This window comes from Python bivittatus, unplaced genomic scaffold (genome assembly GCF_059951505.1).
Source record: "Python bivittatus isolate LINGU-HERP-01145 unplaced genomic scaffold, Pbiv_v1 ctg000080_np1212, whole genome shotgun sequence".
NCBI classification, from domain to species: Eukaryota; Metazoa; Chordata; class Lepidosauria; order Squamata; family Pythonidae; genus Python; species Python bivittatus.
Genome location: NW_028277035.1, coordinates 6,824,306 through 6,830,305, shown reverse-complemented (window position 1 = coordinate 6,830,305; position 6,000 = coordinate 6,824,306).

The following is a 6,000-nucleotide window of genomic DNA, read 5'->3' as shown; positions in this document are numbered from 1 at the left end:
AGTGTAAGATTAGTGGAGTGTAAATCCTTAATCCCCTGGGTATCTGGCCTCTGCAGTATATTGTTTTCAGTTTCCCGCAGGGCAGCACTGTTCCATCATGTAATTGTAAAGTATTTATCTGGGCCAGATTAAAAAAAAAATGGATACAATTTTAAATTTGGCATCTTCAAGCTGCCTTTTTTTAAACCAGTGTATAATTTGGTTAATTTTAATGGTGTGTGTGTGTGTAATATACATATGCCACTAATGGCATTTTTTAAAAGAATATTCAATATTTCTAAGTAGATTTTTGGAATGCCAACTGGCAACAACAGCAAAGGGCGCTCAACCAAGGGGTGCTTTCAAGTTTTTTTGAATATTGGCTTTGCTGTAGGATTTGTCCTGAGCTCTTCCCTATAACAAGCTATCAGAACCTTTTCCTCAATAAGCAAGTTCAGTGGCAATTTGCTTGCTGGCCTTCACTGTTGGTGCACATAGTGGGAAAGGGTTTGCATTTCACTTGATTCAAAATGCTGTCGTTAATATCAATGAGCATGCAAGATGTTGCCAGATTATGATCATACCATAGTTTTCATTCATTACAAAATGATACCATTTTTTGAATTACTCACTTAAGATATTTAAAAAGGAAGTAAGATCATCCACCAAGATTTGAGATGTCATTGTAAGAAATTGTCCCTGGCTGGAATAGTATATTTTTTAGGAAGTCACATTATAGCTGATGATCTGATTATAGCAGATGGGAATTTACCAAACAGTTCCTCTCATTGAGCAGATTGGGAAGAAATAATTCTAGGAAGCTCACTCCCCCTCCCCAAATAGTTTGGTGCTTCTCTGTGGTAAGGAGAATTTATATCACGCCGAGTATAATTACTAGGTGAAATGGTCAGCTACATTTTCCACAGTGTAGAGACTTACTTCAGCTGTAAAGAACATAAAAAGTGGCCTAATAAAATGAGACTATTCTTTTTAATATGGTTGATGCCCCAATCTAATGAACATCCTAATCTGTGAACAATACAAAAATAGGTTATTTTCAGTGAACTTTCTTAGTATTGACATGATTGATGTATGGGGTCAGGACTTTGACTTATTTTCTAGGATTTTTAGAGGTAGTTAAGGATTTTCTTTCTATGGTTTTTTCTTTAAAAGCTGCGTTAAGTCTGGTTTAGCTTTACATTATAGTTTTCATGTGTTTCATACTTCAAAGTGGTAGGAAATTGAAATTTGGCAGGGTGGCTGCTTTGGGACCTCATAAAAAGGGAGTTGTAATTGATGCATCCTTAAACTCATAGAGTGCTCAGCCCTGCCACAACCCATAATTTATAGACCACTTTTGCTAAATTCACGCATCATTCTAAGTCAGAACCAGATTATTATATGTGAACGAGTCCAATATATGAGGACTTGCTGCATGAAGTCATGTTCTACAAGATAAAACATAGAGGTATGGTTCTAAGTTATATGGCTGTAGGTTTCTTTTTCTATTTGTTATTGTAATCCTAGGTTAGATCTTGCCTTTCATATAGCAGCCCCAATTTCATGTACCTGCATGAGTTATGGAACTGACTTATTTCCTGTTAATTTCTCCTGTCTATGCTTAGGAAACTCTGATAGGAAATAATTAATTAAAACATTATGTTCTTAAGAAGACACATAAAGTAGCACTTGGATAGTAGATCTGAGTAAGACTGCTTAAGGGTTTTGTTTTGTGTCATCCATAGTGCTAATTGAAGCAAAAGAAGTTATGTGAAATGATTAGCTATATCTTGATTGTCTTAATTTGGCTCCTCATATTTTCAATAAAAGAAATAGTCTTAATGCGAATTTGAATTTTTGACACAAACCTGCATGGATTCAGGAGCACAGAACCATTTGGCTAATGATGTATTTCCTGCATCTTTGTAGTTGATTATGCAATAAAAGTGACCTTAACATGCCTTTTATAGCCTCTATGTCAGTGTTGTCCCAACTTGGCCACTTTAAGATGAGTGGACTTCAACTCCCAGAATTCCCCAGCTACCATGGCTGGCTGGGGAATTCTGGGAGTTGAATTCCACTCATCTTAAAGTGGCCAAGTTTGGATAACACTGCTCTATGTGATGGCCAGAAAGTGACACATTGGGTTTATTGCACTATTCATCACAGATATCTGGTACCACAGGTGAATGTAGCTGCTTTCAGTGAAGGGAAAATGGCCAACATGCAGAACTAGCTGGAATGAATTGCTTCAGTGTATGTAATTGAAAGCTAGATTATTTCTAGACTAGTGTATTGAATGAACAGTCATATGCTATCTGTTTTAATGATCATTCTCTGGAATTAAAATGACATTGAAAATTTGTTGATGATTCATGAAGAGCACATACCCAAGTCCCAGAATCCCCAGGAGCCCAACTGCTGATAGCAGTCTTTGCATCAACACCTGAAATGTTGTAAGCACATCCAAATGGGAATCCTTATAAGTGGATTATGTGTTGTAAGCACATAATTGGGAATCCTTATAAGCTGGGTTCTTGAATGAAGATGGCTTTGTAGAGGCACCTTCTGTAATACAATACATTTATAAAGATTTCCAGAGCTAAACATGCAAAGATCTGGAAAAGTAGAAATGGGGAAATATTTATGTTTTCTCCCCCAGTTTACAGGTACTGTTTTTTTTTTAATTTAATTTTATTTATTGGATTTCTCCCCCGCCCATCTCCCCCACAAGAGGGGACTCTGGGCGACTTACAAAAAACATTAAAACTATAAATATGTCTAAAACACATAAAACATCCAAAATTTAAAATATTTTATTTTATTTACTGGATTTCTCCCCCACCCATCTCCCCCACAAAATTGTTTTGATGTAAAACAATTTTTTTTGAAACAGATTTTTTTTTTGAGAAGTTGTGACTCAGAGATATACTGTTTCCTTGTGGCAAATTTGCAACTTGTCACTGCAATTTATCTACAGTATCTATGAAAACACTTTTACAGAAATATTTGGTGGTCATTTTAGTGATGGAACAATTGAGTGTAAAATGAGCAAGTGTAGAAGGCCCAGAGGAATGAGCTTAGATAAGAAAAAGGAGGGACCCAGGGAGACTGATTTGAGTCTAGTGAGAAACTTTTTAAGAGTCTTTTTTGTTTGCTAAGAGATCATCCTATGTTGCTTGTTCTTTGAAAAAGTGGGTAGGCCTCTCTAGGACAGAGGAAGATTCTTCAACTGTATAGAAAAACAGGCTGCAACTATCATATGGAACCTCATTAAAGTTATCAAATTGCTTTATCAAGGATGCCCTAGAAAATTTAATCTTCCACACTCAGATACAACCTAACAAGAAAAAGAGATAATCTTAATTACATGCATATTGCATAACAGCTTTAGGAGTGTTTTTCATTACACTACAGCTTATTATTTTAAGCAATAAAAGACATTTAAGTTCAAAATGTTGAGTTTACAACCTCTCTGTACACATGCGCACTGTAATAGCTGAGCAGACTGGCCTTTTTCTGAGAACGATTGTCAATGGGGAATGTACTTCTGGCCCAGTCTGCATTTCAACCCCTTATAGAATCCGGAAGAACTCTTACTGTCTACTGCACTGTAAACATCGCTAAAAAGCATAAATACCCATGTGTTTTATCAGCAACATTCTTCTGAGCAGAATCCCAGGAACACAAACATGCTACAATAAACATGCAAAGAATGCGATAAGTTCCATCTATGTGGTGCTCTGTCTCCCTTTGGTCTCCTGGTTTTTCTCTGCCGATTTGTGTGGTTTTACAGCAAGCTATCATAACTCTATTGCTACTTTCTATACATCTTAGAAAACATACTTCTGCAGAGATGAACAGGGAGCTATGTAAGACGAGTGAATGAATGAAACATCTTGATTTCCACTGCAATGGTTTCACCCAGCAGAAGAAGCTGGAAAGATAAGGGGGGAGGAGTGTTGAAAAAAATAAACATGGTCTAAATCACCAAAGCCTCACTATTCCAAAGGGAGATATTTAAATGCAGTCAATTATACAACTTAATTTTGGCATGTCTGTAAATAATAATTCATACACAAATAGGGATATGGGATTGAATTGAAATAGGAATATATTGGACTTTGCTGTAATGGGGACAATTCTGTAAGAAGGTCATCTATGCCCTTACCAGCTCAGTTAGTTATCTATATGCTAATTATTGCTGGTTAATTTCAAGTTACCCTCTGTTTTTCCTTTTTATAGTTTTTTATAGGAAATCAGTACTGGATGGTTCTTTGAATAGAGGTTGGATTCAAATGAGTTATGTCCTTAGATAGCAGTTTACATACAGGGGTATCCTCTATAAAACAGGTGTATCACGATTGTAGGACCGGAGCAAAGGGGAAAAGGAAATAGAGCATCTTCTTCCATCAACTCTTTCTTTTGTACTTGTTACCCTCTGAAACCAGTGTTGGTAAGAGGGAAGGAGGTGAGGGGGGAGGCATATATTTCCTTTCTCTTTTTATTATTTTTTTCAATAGCAGTACTGACCTAGAAATAGGTTTTGTTTAATTTATTTCAAGAACAAATGACTGATTTATATGCTAGACTGAAAGAAGGTAGCTTAAGAGAAAACTTTTCATCCAGATCCTATGCGTGAAACCTCTCACAAGAGGCTCAGAACAGGTTGAGGAGGAAGGAGCAGTGCACAAGTTTCAACCACTGTGAAGATATCCAAGGAATAGTGGGTCTGGCAATGTATCCTTTTTTTAAAAAATTGAAATATTTCAGGTTGTTTTACAAGCATCTGGACAATTTTGTAAGCTGTGCCAGTTGTAAATATTCCTACTCAGCTTCTGGAGGAAGTGAATATTTAGACTTTAAATCTGCAAAGGAAATATAATGTGTTCCTCAACCATCAAATTTTTTAACAGAATGGCCTGACCAGCCATACTTTCTAAAGAAAAATGAGCCTGCAATGCCTATTTTCAGCTTGCAGCTAAGGGCAGATTTTAAATGCATGTATTTATCAGTCTTAGTGTTTCCATTCCTAAATAGCTCAGGAAGTTTCCATTGTGGGAGTGGACAAATGCAGAACGTTTTAATGCACAGAAGCAAAAACAAACATTTGAAGAATCACCGTTAGTAAAATCTCCTTCCATCTGATCTGTTCCAGAGACTGGCCAGTTATTACTATTTTCCATCTACATGGTTCTAGCAGTCACAAAACCACCACCACCACCAAAGCACAGTAAAATAAAGGAAAGAAAACCAGGGCCATTAAACTGTGCATCATTTCTTGGAATAAAGCCCCACTGAACTATATGAAATTAACACCTTCTGGTAGCAAATCACTGGAATCTAGAATAGTGTATAAATTGAGTTCTTAAACTTTTGAAACAGGATTTAGGAAATCATTCATATTTAGTCTTACAATATTGTTTGTTTAATATGTTTTTATGCCACTTCCCATTCTATTTCATCTTGACACAGTTTGCAGTAGAATTCCTGAAATCTAAAAATATAAATACACAATTAAATTTTTTTTAAAAAAAGATGGGATAGTGAGAGAGAATCCTCAGAATCCAGTAATCGAACATTCAAACAAGGAAGTCTTGGATGAAGAAAGAAGCCTTCAGTGGGCATTTTGTACTGTAGGTATAGGATGAAAGATTTAAGGGGCAGAGAGCTTTCCAGAGCACAGGCACCATTATATAGTTGGCTTCTACCTGAATAATCACAGAATGGCACTGTTCTTCAAATACAGAGCAGACCTTCCTATAATGAGCACAGTGACCATCAGAACAATTCAGATTCTTCAGAATAAACCAAAAAATAAGTAATAGCATCATCAGTGCACAATAAGGGTGCTACTGTATGTCCCCACAGCCCTTCCAAACTAGTAAGTATACTAACAAAAGAAGATTACAGGTAGTTCCTGTTCAGCAGCTGCAATTGGGACCAGCAACTTGGTCATTAAGGGAAGCGGTCGCTAAGTGAAAAATCACGTGACCGCAACTGTACTTAGGATTTTACTTC